Source organism: Physeter macrocephalus, chromosome 11, assembly GCF_002837175.3.
Source record: "Physeter macrocephalus isolate SW-GA chromosome 11, ASM283717v5, whole genome shotgun sequence".
NCBI classification, from domain to species: domain Eukaryota; kingdom Metazoa; phylum Chordata; class Mammalia; order Artiodactyla; family Physeteridae; genus Physeter; species Physeter macrocephalus.
In genome coordinates, this window is record NC_041224.1 from 111,462,104 (window position 1) to 111,481,010 (window position 18,907).

An 18,907-nucleotide genomic window follows, 5' to 3' on the forward strand; every position below is an offset into this window, starting at 1 on the left:
TGACAGGTCTGTTGGAGCAAGAAGAAGAGGAAGAGGTGAGGAAAAAGGGAAGCAAATAAAAGAAACAAAAGTTGAGAAGTGTATAAGAAAACAAAAAATCAAATTATAATTCTTATTTCAGTTGCAACTATTAGTCACATATAAAGATTAATATAACATTGGCTATTTAACTAATAGCTAATAGTTATAACTACAATAGGAGGATGGAAGGGAGAAACACAGGAGTTTAAGAATAGAAACCTCGGGCTTCCCTGGTGGCGCAGTGGTTGCGCGTCCGCCTGCCGATGCAGGGGAACCGGGTTCGCGCCCCGGTATGGGAGGATCCCACATGCCGCAGAGCGGCTGGGCCCGTGAGCCATGGCCGCTGAGCCTGCGCGTCCGGAGCCTGTGCTCCGCAACGGGAGAGGCCACGGCAGAGGAAGGCCCGCATACCACAAAAAAAAAAAAAAAAAAAAAAAAAGAATAGAAACCTCAAACATAGTGAAAGGAATTCAGTAGAAAATTTGATGAACCAAGAAATAGCATTCTACAGCCATTATATAGAGCTAAGGAGACAAATATTAGAGGAAACAACTAAAAGAATTGAGAATGTTTGGCTTCAAGAGTGAGAGTACAAACTCAAAATAACAGAACATTTATTTCCACTTTCAGTAAAATGGCAACCTACTTAGGTAGCAATAGCCATGTCACTGTATAAAATTTTTAGAATATTTTTCTAATATCCTGACTCAAACTTTCTAACCAGTAACTGGCTTATGTTTGTCTTTTTTTTTCGTATTTAGTTGTATTTCATCTTTTTTGTTACAGACCCTGTAATCATGCCTGGACTTCCCCAAACTGAAAACATTATGTCTATACATGATCTACTAAGTCAGTATATGTTCAAATTGTAGTTTCTGAAAGAGATGCAATTTTGAATTAGTGTCAATGTTTCATATTTCTCTTTTCTGAATAAAGAAGAAATATACTTTCTTGTTTCAAAGCAAAATAAATCCTAAATACTTTCCCCTATCAGTTTGAGTAATAGAAATAGATTTGGTCCATTGAGCAAAACTATCTGCATTAGGCTTAGGAATCACAATAAACCATAGGATTACAAACAAACACAGAGATTTTAGAAATGGCCACCATCTTCTTGTACCATTCCCTAGAGGAGAGCACAAAGCTGACTTTCTCCATTGCAAAGAAATAAGACGTTTGTGTTTAGTTAAAATGTTGAATTGTATTTTGTCCATAGATTCAGAGGCCCGGAGGCAATGGGTATATTTTATGAAAATCAAATGAAATAAATAGAAGTATGTTATATCATAATTGGAAATAGAACAGTGACTTTTGCAGGAAAGAATGTAGACAAAGAGGGAGGAGAGGAAAAATTAGGCTAAAAATATGGACTATAATCATTCTTAATGTATTATTCATTTTATTTTTAGCCAACACCCCAAAACAGATCATCAAGGCTGAGATGCCTATTTCATAGTATGCTCATAAAACAAAAACTAATTATAGTATATATATATGTATATATATAATATATTCACTATATATAATATATTTATATATTCATATCTTTAAATAAGCTCAAATATCTGTAAGTGGTATGTAGCATTTTGGGAACACAATTCAACCATTTAGCTTCAAACGTTTTATGCAGCAATATTTGAAGTCATAGGCAATACCTCAATTACTAAATCCATTGGGAGTTTGTATGTTTGCTTGTTTTTATGACTCTGACTTGAATATAGAGAAGGCTGGGAAAATACCATTACCTAATTGTTGCCTGATAACAGTTGTAACTAAAGAGGAAGACAGAACACAAAAGTATTAGCAGTGTCAGGAAAAAGGTTCTCTGAACAATTATGATGAGGTCTTGGCATCTACACAGTGGATTGTAGGGGACTGGAACCATTTATAGTTAAGGCAGGACTGCAAGTAGAAGGTGTCCACTGAAGAAAAACACACAACCTAAAAGTAGCAAATTGTTTTGTTAGGGGAACTCAATGAGGACTATAGCCTGGGAGACAGGCTCTCAGATAGCTCTGAGGAAATGTTCCAAAGAGGTTAGTGAGGAGTGAGGATATATAGGAGTTGTTGCTGGGAAAAAACAAACATGTAACAGAACATCAAAAGATTACTGCTAATAACAAAAAACAGATATCTCAAGTTGATGATTTTAGTGCTTTTCTATGTATTGGAAGATGCAAGAGTTTGAGCCCATTGAAATTATTCCTTAGATATGCATCTTAACTATCTAGTGCCAGTATCCTTGTTTTTCACCATCTTGAATTCCCTTCAGGGTGCACTGTTCGGGGGTGGGGTGGGAGAGACTGCAGTGGCTGATGACTTGATGGTTGCAACATCCTTTATTTACTGATATGGCAGGTGATAATCTTTGTTCACAAAGGTAAAAGAGCAGGTGAAAAGAGTCATCTGCAAAGTGTTGAAACAGGCCAGATAGACAGGGAAGCAGGTTTTGGAGGCAAAGCCTGATGTTGCGGTTCTCAAACTTGATCGTGCACGAGAATCACCTGGATGGCTTGTTAAACCACAGATGCTGCATCACAATCCTGGAGTTTCAGATTCAGTGGGTCCAGGGTAGAGTCTGAAAATATAGAATATTAGGTGAGCCCTTTGCTCCCGGAAAACAGCGATGGTTAAGAAATACCCCCAAACTTTTGTTTCCCAAACTTCCCCCACCATTCTGTGTTTTGAGAAATGCGTCCTCGCCAAGAACCACTCTTCTCCAAATGACTTAGAAAGACTCACTGCCCACACTTTCTCATAACTCACATAGATTTGCAGATGACTCCTGTTTACTTGTGACAAAGCCAAACACAGACCCTCCACCTTTCTGTTCTTAGCCTCCTGGAGTAGAACTCTTTGTTCCCCTGAAAAGAGCTATTTGCTGAGATAAACTTCCTTTCAGCTGACTGAGACATCCCCTGATTGCAAAACAATCACAATGTAAATCACTCCTCCTGCAACTTGTTTTCTTCTCACTACAGAAGTCTAAGGCAAAACCAACCTGATGAGACACTCAGATCTTCTATTTTCAGTTTTGCCCTATTGCAATGGTTTGAATAAAATCAGTCTCCTTACTTTTTTCTTCTTTGTCTTCAATAGGCCCAGAATTTTACATTTCTCACAACTACCCAGATGATGCTCGTGCAGGAGACCACACTTTGGAAACTGCCACCCTAATGCAGTTATGGGCAATTGGGAGAATATCTGATTCACCCTAGTAAACCAAAGGGAAGCCATTACGTATGTGAAGCTGGTAAGTAATTGCAAAAATTTTTCTCAGGTGAAAATTAGGACCTGCACTCAAAATGGAGGAAACCCACCTCCTAGGTCTTGCGGGTGAAAGAGTAAGGTTTCTCTGCAGATTATGATGTTATGGCCCATCACTTGGCAAGGAGTCATTCCCCAAAGTAGTGTGACCCAGGCACACGAGAAGGCGACAGGCCTGTAGGCCTGCAGAAATTGAAGGAGGAAAGAGGTCCTTCAAGATGTGGTAAGTAATCCCAGACTTTCAACTTTCTGCCTCCTGTATTATTGCTACCATAGTAGTTAAGTCACGGCCATAGTTTGTTTATGAAGTCATTGTTGTGTAGTTTTCAGATTTGAGCCACGTTTCCATATCCTGTCAGATAAAAACAAAAACAAAAGGCCCAAACTCTATTTTAACTTGAGAAAACAGAGATGAAAATACCTAACAGAATTCATGCTTAAATAAACAGTCAGCAATGTTTTAAACATTGCCTCTGTATTGGTCTTTCATGTCAGCAAAGTTAACAATTTGTGTGCCGCATCTTAGAACAGCAGTGTAGGCGCTCTCTTGCATTACAAACCTCGTGGCATGACATTTCTATCTTTGGCCCAGCATTAATGATGTTCCATTCTGACCCTCTTGTGTGAAGGCAGAGCTGGAGAGCACAGCTTTGATAGCAGTGTTTACATGAATGTTTGATAAGCATCTGTCAGCTCCTAGCCCTCTACAAGCCTAGGAACACAAAAGAAGCCAGGGAACCCTGAAGCTTTTGCCACCTGAAAGCATAGTCTGGTGCGTTTGCTGAATTTCAAATCAGCATTGAGACTGTTCTCTTTGTAGCTCAGATTGTAATTTATGTATTATTTACTCAAAGAGAACAAACGATAAAAGACAATTGCTTTTTCTAAAAAGGGTTTTGATTATGGAAGTCAGAATTCTTTTAATGTACACTTATCTTGCTACATTTTGTTTGTTCCCACTGGGCACAAAATGTCATGCAGATTGAAGTAGATTTGACAGGTTAAACTGAGTTTTAAGAATATTGACTCTTCCTCTTCCCCCCTCCTCCAAATTATTATGTATTTATTCCTTGAAAGAAAAGATGGTGCTTAGGAAAGGCTTTGTCTGTGTACAAACAGAGCAATCTATATTTTGTGTGTCTTACTGTGGGGCAATTCAGAAAAAAAAATTTTACATATTGATTGGTTTTGAGTTTCCTTGAGACCCTCACACCTTTCTTTTGGCAATTCATGTTGTGCTCTTTGTTCAGTAATTCATGACTCCTGAAGTAGGACTAGAGACAACTTTTGGTTTTAGACAGTTCAGAGATATAAAAAGTTAAAAATTTTGTGGTGCCAGAAATACCAACTTCATCCTATTAAAATAACGTCTTTGCAAACTCAGTGGCATTTCTGCCACAGAAAATGGATAAAATAGCATACTGGTGTCTGGTATTCTATAAATATCAGGTATTAGAAAATATTACAATTAACATTGTGTAGTCTGCATATTATGTTGTCCTAATGAAATGCTATATATAAATATGCTTTCATTAGTGGGAAGCCCTCAAATATAAAAGACAGGGAAATATTCAAAAGAAAGGACAAGGCGAGATATCTAATGACCTGGAGGTGCCTCTCATCTTTCCTGATGACTACTTGTGTTAAATTGACTGAGTTGTGTGATCTCTCTCAGCTTGTTAAATTTGTTTGAATTTCTGGATCAAGCTATTCTTGAAGCTACTTTTATCCTTTGGATTTCTGATTTACATGAGCCAATATATTGTTTAAAATACAACACTTAAACTAGATTAAGACTATTTTAATTTATAACAAAAAACTTTTGAATATTATATCATTTCTATTTAGAGTCAATTCACCAACATACTATCATTAGATACTCAATTTAATTCATCTTTTTTGGTACTGATCCATTCCCTCTTCTTATTATGGTTTGGATTTCCTTATAGATATGTGTTAGAATTGATCATTTATATTTTTAACCGATGTTTTCCGTGTTGCATTATCTTTGTAAATGATTAAATTAGCATTCTACTTCTATATTGACTTTCTGAGTGGGTCTATCCAAGGCGGGGGATATGCTAGCTGTGATATCATGTACACATTCTGGTACACAGGAGAACTATCACAGAAAGTGAATAAGTTTATTCCAATTAATAAATTTAAATTCTGTTTTTATTACTCCTATGAGCAAGATTTATGGTTATACACCATTGAGAGATAACTTCCTATTGATCTATTGACAACAGCAAGTTTCTAATCAATGTTTTAAGGACAAACCCTGTAAAATGGTAGATTCACTATATGATGACTACCTTCCTACCTCCCATCTTGCCTGTGGCTCCTGTTTGGATATGATCCTACCAACCTTAATTCAGAAAAATAAGCATGCCTGAGCTATCTGAGCATAATTTTAATAAAACATTTCTTTTACGTTTTTAGAACATAGATATGGGAAATTTGGAGAAATGTATGTGGTTTTTCAAAATTTGTTCCTTGGATGTAACATGAAAAGCAGGTCAAGTGAATACATATGTTTGAGAAATGCTACGTTCTACTCTATAAAACATCCTTCTTTATTAAATTACATCTAAAAATGGTTAAGAGCTTTTGAATATTGAAGACCTAATTTGACCACAGCACTTTTATTTCATGGAATGTCTCAATGGGTGTGCTTTGGGAAACATTTGACTAGTGTGAGGGTTGCATGAAAAAGAGAGTGGGTATTAGGACCAGAGGAATAGTTTATAGGCAACTCATTCATAGCCTTGATTTTAAGCCAAATATTATATTTTATTCCTTTGTACAAATAAGGTTATTAAAGAGCTCAGGATTGTGTGTGACACTTTCATATTTGTACCTAAGGATGATAGTTTTGAGTAGCTTTATACAATAAGTTATATCTTTGGTATTAATAACTTAAAAGTGAATTATGCTTTTTTCTCTAAATGATGAGAACATACATGCTAATTTTGTTCAACCTACTTTTCCATACTTTTCAAATTTTATTATTATTATTATTATTATTATTTAATTGGGATATAATTGATGTACAATGTTCTGTTAGTTTCAGGTGTACAGCAAAGTGAATCAGTTATACATATACATATGTCCACTTTTTTTTTCTTTTTAGATTCTTTTCCAATATAGGTCATTACAGAGTATTGAGTAGAGTTCCCTGTGCTATACAGTAGGTCCTTATTAGTTATCTATTTTAAATATAGTAGTGTGTATATATCAATCCCCAATCTACCAATTTATCCCGCCTTCTCCCCCTGGTAACCATAGGTTTGTTTTCTACATCTGTGACTCTATTTCTGCTTTGTAAATAAGTTCATTTGTACCATTTTTTAGATTCCACATATAAGTAATATCATATGACATTTGTCTTTCTCTGTCTGACTTACTTCACTCAGTATGACAATCTCTATGTCCATCCATGTTGCTGCAAATGGCATTATTTTGTTCTTTTTTATGGCTGAGTAATATTCCATTGTATGTATGTACCACATCTTTATCCACTCCTCTGTCAATGAACATTTGGGTTGCTTCCATGTCTTGGCTATTGTAAATAATGCTGCAGTGAACACTGGGGTGCATGTATATTTTCGAATTATGGTTTTCTCTGGATATATGCCCAGGAGTGGGATTGGTGGATCATATGGTAGTTCTGTATTTATATTTTTAAGGAACCTCCATACTATTCTCCATAATGGTTTTACCAATTTACATTCCCACTAACAGTGTAGGAGGGCTCCCTTTTCTTCACACCCTCTCCAGTTTATCGTTTATAGATTTTTTGATGACGGCCATTCTGACTGGTGTGAGGTGACACCTCATTGTAGTTTTGATTTGCATTTCTCTAATAATTAGTGACGTTGAGCATCTTTTCATGTGCTCTTTTGGCCACCTGTATGTCTTCTTTGGAGAAATGTCTATTTAGATCTTCTCCCCATTTTTTTAATGGGATTGTTTTTTTTTTTAAATCCTGAGCTGCATGAGCTGTTTGTATATTTTGGAGATTAATCTGTCACTTCATTTGCAAATATTTTCTCCCCCATTCTGTAGTCTGTCTTTTCATTTTGTTTATGGTTTCCTTGCTTTGTCAAAGCTTTTAAGTTTAATGAGGTCCCATTTGTTTATTTTTGTTTTTATTTTCATTACTCTAGGAGGTGGATCAAAAAAAATACTGCTGCGATTTATGTCAAAGAGTGTTGCCTATGTTTTCCTCTAAGAGTTTTATAGTATGTGTCCTTACATTTAGGTCTTTAATCCATTTTGAGTTTATTGTTGTATACTGCTGCGATTTATGTCAGAGTGTTCTGCCTATGTTTTCCTCTAAGAGTTTTATAGTATGTGTCCTTACATTTAGGTCTTTAATCCATTTTGAGTTTATTGTTGTGCATGATGTTAGAGAGTGTTCTAATTTCATTCTTTTACATGTAGCTGTCCAGTTTTTCCAGCACCACTTATTTATTTGATAAACAAGTTTATTCTTAGGCATTTAAAAATTAATGGTTCTTCATTTAAGGAAGATCAAAAAATCTTAGAATACAGTGTTAAATATTGAGGAAAGATGAGAGGATGGATGCAAAACTAACAGGAGAAAATATAACAGTCTATGATTGATGTTACTATTTAGAGGAAGTAAAGAAGAGGAAATAGTTGCGAAGCATCTTGAAAATGCATGTGTGTGTTAAGAATTGATAAATATATAGATTTGGCAAAGGATGGAAATGACTTGGTTTCTTGGATTGTGTAGAAATATAAATAAATCACTGCCATCAAAGAACTTATTTGGAGAAAGAAAAGTAATATACACGAATCCACTTAAAATATTTAATTGCTACATTGTGTAGAACTGACTAGAAGAGGAAGTAGAGTTTATAGAAGTGGAGATCAAGGATACATAGAAGATATAAAGAGACAAATATAGGAGACGATGAGGTTTACAAGGAAGATTTAGATAAGCAAAGGTGAGATGCAAGGGTGACTGAATACAAGAGCTGAAGAAAGAGGATGGGATCTGAGTGCGGCATATAGAGAAGAGAATGACAAGGCAGGTAACACTGAGGTTGCTGCTGTGTGATCTAAGAGAACAAACAAAATACAACTTTTTCTTTACTTGGAATAAAATACTTGGGTTCATTTATTCACATTGAGAATCTGACTGAATTAATAGTGTCCAAGATATCACTTCCTTAAATGTTACATAGGAGTCCTGAATGTGTTGCCTTGAAAAAAGAAGGAGCTGGTCCACAAATATCCTGCCAAAGAAAAGAGCTTGGAAATGTTTAGTGACATAACATATATCACAACCAGAGAAGAGTGAGGAGGGAGGAGTGGGGAGTATAAGTAATGTTTGGAGAGAAAAATCAAGGGTGAAATCAAGCAGGGCTATAGGCATGATAAAACTTGGGGTCCTTCTTTAAGTGCAGTAGGTAGGCCTTAGGGAGTATTAAGCAAGGTAGTAACATAATCCTGGTTACATTCCAAAGAGCTTACTCTCTATACTGAATAAAGATTGATCCAAGTGTGAAAGAGTGAAAATGGGGTCAACTTGAAGCCTAGTGCTGTAGTCCTGGTAAAAGATACAAATGTGCTGGTCAAGAGCCCTGACAGCATGTAATAAAAATAGTGGATAGATTGGTGATAGATGTTTTAGGTAAATCAACAGAAATCAGTGATTTGGAGGGAGAGTAAAGGAGAAGAAATCATCAAGAATAATTTGCAGGTTTTTCAGTTTAGTAACTGGGTGACTGTTGAGTGTTAACATTTACCGCAAAGGAGGAGATATAATATGAATATTTTTGAACAATTCTAGATCTTTTAAGAGATTTTAAAGTAAGCACAAACACAAAGGAAGATGTTACTGGAGGTAGTGTACAACACACTGAAAGAAGGGAGTAGATTCAGAGAAACTTAAAAGAAAGTTTTTACAGCAAAAGCATTTGGGAATATGGACCTGGATCAAGATTGTGGATGAAGTGGGAATTCTGTAGAAAGAGTAGCTCTTGGAGGAATGTCTTAATAAGAAATTCCAGAAAAATTTACCAATAATTTCTTCCCTATCACTTAGAAGATTAATGAGTTAACTGCAGTCATTCAACAAGTTTAACCTTTGGAAAGTCATTCCCCTTCAGCTAACTGTCTGTTTCCTTAATCTTAAGAGAGGGTAAATAAGGAGATACAGCTCATCCAACACTAGACAGATTGAGTTTCTGAACCAAATGATAAATTTAGTCTTTCCTTGTGTCTTAGTGGAAATAAATCACATACCTTGAGCAAGTCTGTGAAAGATTCAGGGTTAACAGCTGAGATTTACTCTCTGATATTAACTTGGGTATTTGTACAGATGATTTCTGAAGGCAATTGGTACAATATATATATCAATAATTGGCAAACAACACTTCAGTGAGCTTTAAGAGAAATTTTTTTCTAAAACATTGAAATTGTAGCTAGAGAGCAAAGTGAATACTTTTGCAACATGGTTGTATATATGACTCAAATTTTAATAGTATAATTACGTGACTTAACTGAGAGAAGACTGATCTGCATTAATAAAAGCCTACAAAAAAGAATACTTTTAAAAGTGAAGTTTTATTAGTTTAGTCTGCATATAATTATTCAAAATAATAACAAAATTTCGCTATATACTGTACCCCCAAAAGGTGTTTAATAAGTTGAAAAGGATAAGTTTAAATTAGTACACAGCACTATTGGCAAACATTTTTGAAAGCATTTAAATTCCTTCCAAGGGCATGAGAAAAAACAGGTTTCATATAAATGATAAATATTCACCCCCAAACAAATATACAAAGCAACAATAAGCTTGTTTCCTATAAAAATAGGTGAATATTATTTTCTCAGTGTCCTCTGAATTAAAACCAATTTCAAGTCACTAGAATTTGTTTTTCAAAAACTATTATGTAAATGATCACTTAATAATATTTTGTTAAAGTTGCATAATTTAAAAAGCAGATAAGGCTATAGATTTTTTCTTAATGAAGACTTTTCCATTCAGATATACTAAAGCTTAACATATAAATCAATTTTTAAATTTGCATTAAAATAACAAAGTGTTAAAATTAGAGACTGTGTAGATCTTTTATTTGACATATTTCTTTAATACTTTTTAATCAGTTAAAAATATCTTTATTTTCACGGCCCAAGGGTAATAATTTATGTATATAGTGTGTATTTTTCTAATATCAGTTCAATTTTTTTTTGTGACAGCTCATTAGAACGCACACAGACAAACCCAGGAGGAAATTTTAAACAATCTATATTATTTTTCCAGTAAGAATAAAGAGTAAAATGCTAATTGATATTTAGTCTGTTAAGCTGTGAAATAAATTGTGCATTATATACTATACAACTAACTTAGAGTAACAAAATCCAAGAGACAGTAAACTCTTAATAGCTGTATGTAGATACAATTTTTATATATACATGTGTATATAATATGTGTAGGCATATATTTGTCAACATGTATAGATATTCATGCTACTATTCAAAAGAGTCTTAGTGTATTTCTACATCTATTATTTCTATTAGAAACTTTTATTTATGAAAATTCAGTCCATTTCAGATTATCATCTGAACAGCACTACTTTAAAATGGTAAAAAGCAAAAGCAATGCAGAAAATGCATTAAGCAAAACTCAGTATGATGGCCATTAAGATATTCCATACTTTATATTTGATAGTGCAAATCTCTAGAAACTTCTTACCTTATCAATCTGTTCCTATACCTATGCTTACTTCTAAAAAAATATAATATTAATCCAAGAAATCTCCTGGAATCCTGGTAGAGAGCCCACATAAATTGAGTGCTTTCTATATACTATGCCATTTTCCTTAATAAACTCAGACATTGCCTCTATTATGCATAGGAGAACCAGCCTTCTTTACAAGACAAGTAAGGCTCTGAGCAAAGTGGTCTCTGCCAACACTTCCAACTGCAGTTCCCCACCACTCTGTATCATACCACACCACAGGAAGACCAACCATTGAGATGATCTCATGTTTCTACCATTATTCATCCTGTTCCCTCCACCAGAAATTTCCTCCCCATGGATAAATTCATTTCATAGTTAAGCATAAATTCAGGTACTGTTTCCTCTGGAGCCATTTGCTAATATCTCTATTTCACCACTTATCTGGGTTGCTTTTCCTCTGTTCTTATAATGTCCTGTATATGTTACTAGCATTTTACTATCCAGAATATAGTTCATGCATCTCTTTTTAATTAATATACTCTCTTCATTGAGCAGTTTTAGGTTTACAAAATAATTGAGTGGAAAGTATAGAGAGTTCTCATATACCCTCTCACCCTTTCCTCAATTTGCTTTATTATTCATATCTTTCTTTAGTGTAGTACATCTATTACAAGTGAAGAGCCAATACATTAGCAACAGTGTCCATGGTTATATGAGGTTCACACTTGTGTTGTACATTCTATTGGTTTTGGCACACATATGTATAATTACATGTATCCACAGGATAATATAGAATAATTTAATTGCTTTAAAAATTCCCTGTAATCTACCAATCATCTCTCCCTCCCTTCAGATGAGGCCCTGGCAACCAGTGATCTTTTCACTGTCTTTGTAGTTATACCTCTTCCAGAATGTCATATATTTAGAATCATATAGTATTATGCCTTTTCAGATTGGCTTCTTTCACTCAGCAGTATGCATCTAAAATTTCTCCATGTCTTATCATGGCTTAATAGGTCATTTCTTTTTACTGAACAATAACATTCCATTTTATGGATGTGGCACAATTTGTTTACCCATTTGTCTAATGAAGGATGTTTTGATTGCTTCCAAGTTTTGGCAATTATGAATAAAGTAGCTATAAACATTCATGTGCAGGTTTTTGTGTGGACATAACTTTTCACCTCATCTGAGTGAAGACCAAGGAGTGTAATTGCTAGGTCATATGGTAAGAGTGTATGTCTTGTAAGAAATTGCCAAACTCTCCCAAAGTGGCTGTACCAGTTTGCATTCCCATCAACAATGAATGCGAATTCCTAATGCTCCACATCTCCACCAACATTTGGTGTTCTCAGTGTTTTTGATTTTAGCTATGTATCTAATAGATGTGTAGTCATATCTCATTGTAATGTCAGTTTGCAATTTTCAAATGACATGATATTGAGCATCCTTTCATATGCTTAATGCCATCTGTGTATCTTTTTCATTGAGATGTCTGTTCAGATATTTTGCCTATTTTTTAATTGATTTAATTGGTTGGTGGTTTTCTTACTGATGAGTTTTAAGAATTTTTCATATATTTCTTCATACCAGTCCTTTATCAGATGAGTATTTTGCAGATTTTCTCCCAGTATGTGGCCTATCTTTTCATTCCCTTAATACTGTCTTTCACAGAGCTGAACTTTTTATTTTTAATAAAATACAACTTATCAATTTTTCTTTCATGGGTCATGCTTTGGGTGATGTATTTAAAAAGTCACCACCATACCCAAGGCCACCTTTTCTCCCACTATCTCCTAGGGTTTTTATGGTTTTGCATTTTACATTTAGATCTAGGATTCATTTTGAGCTAATATTTATTAAGGTATAAGGGGAGATTTTTTTCCATGTGGTTGTCCAGTTGTCCCAGCATCATTTGTTGAAAAGATTATCCTTTCCCCATTGAATTGCCTTTGCTCCTTTATCAAATATCAGTTGACTCTATTTGTGTGGGTCTATTTCCAGCTCATTTTATTTTCCATTGGTCTATTTTTCTGTTCTTTCACCAATACCACATTTTCTTGATTAATATACTTTTAAACTGAGTCTTGAAGTTGGGTAGTGTTAGTGGTCCAACTTTGTTCTTCTGCTTCAATAATTTTTTGGCTTTTCTGGGTCTTTTGCCTTTACATGAGACTTTAGAATCAGTTTGTCAATGTCCACAAAATTACTTCCTGGGATTTGGACTGGACTTGCACTGACTCTTCAGACCAAGTTGGGAAGAACTGCTATCTTGATAATATTGAAACTGCCTATCCATATACATAGAATAGCCTCCATTTCTTTATATTTTCCTTGTTTTCTTTCACCAGAGTTTTTTGGTAAGTTTCCTCATATAGACTTTGAACATATTTTATTAGGTTTATACCTAAACATTTCCTTTTATGTGCTAATGTAAATGCTATTATGGTTTTAATTTTAAATTCCAGTAGTTCATTGCTAGTTTATATTAAAGCAGTGGATTTTGTATATTAAACTTCTATCCTTCCACCTTGCTATAACTGCTAATTAGTTTAAGTAGATTATTCTTGTTGTGGAATCTTTGGGATTTCTGTACAATCATGTTATCTGCAAATAAAACAGATTTATTTCTTCCTTCCATTTCTTTTCTTGTCTCACTGCATTTGCCAGGACTTCTGGAACAGTGTTGAAAGGGAGTGGTGAGAAGTGTATATCTTTTCCTTGTTCTTGATCTTAGCAGGAAAACATCTAGTTTCTCACTATTAAGTTTGATACTTGCTTTCTTTTTTTTTTTTTTTTTTTTTAGTAGATGTTACTTAATGAATTGATGAGGTCTCCCTCTATTCTCAGTTTGCAGAGAATTTTTATTATGAATGGATGTTGAATTTTTTTCAAGTGCTTTTTTTTGCATCTATTGATAAGATCATATGATTTTTATTCTTTAGTAAATTGATATAATGGATTACATAAATTGATTTTTTGAATGATGAACTAGCCTTGCATACCTGGAATAAATACCACTTGCTTTGATGTGTAATCCTTTGTATACATTGTTGGATTCAATTTGCTAATATTTTGTTGAGGATTTTTGCATCTATGTTCATGAGACATATTAGTTTGTAGTTTTCTTGTAACATCTTTAACTGGTTTTGATAATAAGGTAATTCTGGCTGCATAGAATGAGTTATAAATATTTCCTCTGCTTCTATTTTCTGGAAGTGATTGTAGAGATCAGGTATAATTTCTTCTTTACACGTTTGGTAGAATTCACCAGTGAATCTATCTGGGCCTGATGCTTTCTGTTTTACAAGATTATTAATTATTTATTCAATTGGTTTAGTAGTTATATCTCTATTCAGATTTTCTATTTCTCCTTGTGTGAGTTTTGGTAGAGAGTGTCTTTCAAGGACTAAGTCCATTTCATCTAAGTCATCAAATTTGTGGCTATAGAGTTGTTCATAATATTCCTTTATTTTTCTTTTAATGTCCACGGTATCAGAAGAGATGGTCAATCTTTCATTTCTGACATTAGTTACATGTGTCTTCTCTTTTCTTAATCAAGCTAGAGGTTTATCAGTTTTATTGATCTCTTCCAAGTACCAGCTTTTGGTTCCATTAGTTTTTCCTGTTGTTTTGCTGTTTTCAATTTCATTGACTTTCATTCTACTTTTTATTATTTCTTTCTTTCTGCTTGCTTTGAATCTATTTGCTCTTCTTTTTCTAGTTTTCTAAGGTGTAAGCTTAAATGATTGATTTTTAAATCTTTCTTCTTTCTAATACAAGCATTTGTTGCTATAAATTTCCCTTTAAGCACTGATTTTTTAATATATCCCACAAATTTTGTTTTATTTACTTTAAAATATTTAAAAATATTTCTTGATACTTCTCTTTGACTCATATTTTAAGAAGTGTGTTGTTTAATCTCCAAGTATTCTGTAGTTTTCCATCTATCTTTCTGTTATTGATTTCTAGTTTTTTTCTTTCAACACTTTAAACATTTCACTCTACTCACTTCTTTCTTGTATAGTTCCTGAAAAGAAGTCCAGTGTTATTTTTACTCTCGGACCTTTATAGGCAAGGTCTATCCCCACCTCCCCATCCCCAGCTTCTTAAAGATTTCCTCTCTGTCTTTGATTTTCTGCAGTTTGAATACGGTATGCCTATATGTAGATTTTTTCTTTTTTGGAATTTTTTTGCTTATTCTCTTTAATTTCTGGGTCTGTGGTTTGTCATCATTGCTTCAAATATTTCTTTTTAAATTAAATTTTATTTATTTTTTATTGAAGTATAGTTAATTTACAATGTTGTGTTAGTTTCAAGTGTACTGCAAAGTGATTCAGGCAAATATATAATATTCTTTTTCTTTTTCATAATATTCTTTTTCAGGTTCTTTTCCATTGTAGGTTATTACAAGATACTGAATATAGTTCCCTGTGCTATACAGTAGATCATTGTTGTTTATATGTCTTAAATATAGCAGTGTATATATTTTAATCTCAAACTCAAATATTACTTTTGTTCCTTTCTCTCTTTCTTTTCCTTCTGATATTACCAATATGTGTACATTACAACTTCTTTAATTATCCCAGCTTTTGTATATTCTATCTTTTTCATTTTATAATTCTCTTTGCATTTACATTGTGGGAGATTCTATTGACATTTCTTCAAGCTTCTTCAAACTCCCTGACTGTGTTCAGTATATTAATGAGCCCATCAAAGGTATTCTTCATTTTGGTTACAGTGTTTTTAATTTTTAGCATTTCCTTTTGATTCTTTCTAAGAGTTTCCATCTCTGTGCTTACATTACCTATATATTCTCACATGCTGTCCACTTTTCCCATTAGAGTCCTTAGAATATTAACCATAGTTGTTTTAAGTCCCTGATAGGATAGTTTCAACATGTCTACCGTATCTGAATCTGGTTCTGATGTGTGTTCTGTCTCTTCTGTAATGTTTTGTGTATTTTAGTGTGCTTTGCAAATTTTTGTTGAAAGCGGAACGTGTACTGTGAAAGGAACTGAGATAAACATGCCTTTAGTGCGAGGTTTTATGTTTATCTGGCTAGAGGTTAGGCTGTGTTTACTGTAGGTGTAGTTATCAGAGGTAAAGTTTCCTCTGATATCCTTTTTTTGTTTGTTTGTTTCCTCTGTTGTGTGTGAGTTTCCCTAGAGTGTGCTTAAATAAAGCCTAAGATGTACATTTCTCCCCATTATTATACAAGAGCTCTACTGATGTGGTGGTAAGGTTAGGTATTTCCTTTCCACCACTTGGAAGCAGGACGTGGCTGGAGTTGGTTTTTCCCTTTGCCAAGGTCAGTTAGGCTCTGGTAAAATAATTTATCTTGAGGGCAGTCCTTGTTAAGAAGAATAAAATATTCTGGGAGTATTTCAAAATGGCTACTTTCCTCTTCTCCTGCTGGAGCATAAGTTTATTTTTCTCTGATCTTTAATGTGAGAACCTGTAGGGCTCCTGAAGGTAAAACTCATAAAAGTGCAGGACCTCCCTAAGACTATCCCCTGCCCCCTGGAATTTTTAACTCTCAGACATGCCCACACTGAACCTCCAGCCATTAGTCAATCACAGGTTTGTCTAGCCCAGTACAGGTTCCTGGGGAGATTTCTGTTCTGCTAAGTTTTGAGTCTTTCCATCCACCTGTCTGTTCAATTTTGGGGGCAGTAGTTTCCCTTGTGACCTTAATCTTCTGGTGGATCTAAGAAGAGTTGTTGATTTTCAGTTCAGCTTATTTCTTGTGAGAATCAGAGTGATTATTTCCAAGCTCCCTATATGCCAGGTCAGAAACTGGAAGTCCTGTATATATCTTTTTATGTGTTTCTCTTGTAACTAGTGCCTGGTACCTTTTGAGGGACCAGAAAGTCATAAAATATCTGTAGATTGAAAGAATCAATTCTCTATGACCACTTATCACTAATGTCAAATTCCTTAAAATCTAGAACATTTTCTTTTTGTATCTCCCATATGCCAGTGCCCAGCATCTAAAAGTATTTTCAATGAATAAATAATTTAACTTGCTTTAAAAGTATGGCTTTGTGGTCTGAACCAACGCCCCAGATATGCTCAAACTTCTTATGCAAAAGAAGAGAATGCACTAAAATAAACCACTTCATTTTAATTTACTTCACATCATACCTAGTAGAAAGATAGGCACCAGAGAATAATTATGACAACCATGAAAATGATGAGACATTAAAAGGTATCCTGATAATCAGATAACTTTTCCATTCTGAGATGTCTTTACTGAACATTTTGTACACAGCTTTGCAAGAAATAATTAAAACTAAATTCATAAATACAAAGTAAAATAGATGGAGATAAAGAGCTATATTTTATCAAGAAACAGTTTAGATGGTTCTAGTTAGTTTGCAACCTTTCTTTTGCTGCCTAGGCTCATTCTATAAAGACTGGATTCCAAGGGTACAAAATGTTTCTCTTTAAGTTTCCTCACCATTTAGCATCCTTATGAGGGGATTCACCACAGAGTTCTTCAAAGGGGAGCAATTCAGCACCCCAGGGCCAGGCCAGCAGCAGCGCTTCCCAAACTATCATCAGGCACTTTTGAGGATGAACAACAGCTCCCCAGGAGGCGCAGTGCAAATCCAGCCCTTTAAACTCATTTACTTTAATTGCATAACATTTTAAATACTGCACACCAGTGAGAGGCAGGTGGATCAGCAGGTGCAATGTGGCAAGCTGCCAATAATGGCATCAGAAAAACAGTCCCTCACAGAGGCAAGAAGCAAAAGAGACTGAGTGAAGAACTCCTCTGAGCTTAATGTCTGTTTCATCCAGTAATTGCATCAGAGGGGAGGATTTCCAAGCAATCTAAACCAAAGCTGTTTTATTCATTTTTAGCTGTGCCTTTTTTTTTAAAGGGGAGGTCTCAGAAATAGAATTTTAGTCCAAATTCAGCCAAGTCCTCTCTGCATTCACCCTACTGAAACTCATTTATGGGTAAAGATGTTAAGAGAAAATCATAAAAGCAGATGTTTTCTCTCTAAAACTTGTTTTATGAACAATCTGAAGCATATGATGCTAATTTTTATATTGGGGGTATTAATTTGACCCAAGTAAAATTTGAAGGCAAATTATTAAAGGAATTCATGAGATTAACTTCTAAACTAATAATAAACTCCAAACTACATAAACTTTCTATTCTTGCTTTCATTGGCACTCTTTATGTACAAGGAAGAAAAACTGTGCAGATAAAGTATAAAAAAAGAGTATACTACATATATTTTTTTAAACACTATTAAAATTAGGTATTCATGGAACTACACAAATTGATTAGAGATAGGTAAATGAACACAGATTTGTTAACTCTATCTTTTTTGTTATAAAGATGGAATTCATGATAATATTGGGTTTTTTTAAATCACAGACATCATTAATTTTTTTTTTAATATTTTGACCAAATTGAGCTCTGAAGATAAAGTGGTGGTGAGTGGGGAGAAGTGAATGTTTTGATTATTGAATACCATCTCTATTTCAGGCTTCCTTTTTGCCAAAATTCAACTCTGTTGAAGTTTATACAGAACTGGCAGTTAAAGTATCATCACATAAGATACCCTCAGCAACAGCTCAAAACAATTCAAAGTAAGACAGAAGAAGGAAAATAGAGGGGGAAAGTTGCTAAAATTTTAAGATCTATCAATATTTGCCAGGCCCTGTGGTTTATCTGTTTCATCTATGTATTCTGAAGGCAGATGTTATTCATTCTACCTTTCTTTTGTGTTAACTGAGGCTAGGAGGTGTTAGCCCCAGGCAGACAGCTATTGGGTGGTGCAGAACAGTTTCAAATAATTTTATCTTTATGCCACGGTGAGTTATTTGCTTGGCACACATGCTTTGCAAGATATATCAGTAATTTAGGAATTCTGTGAT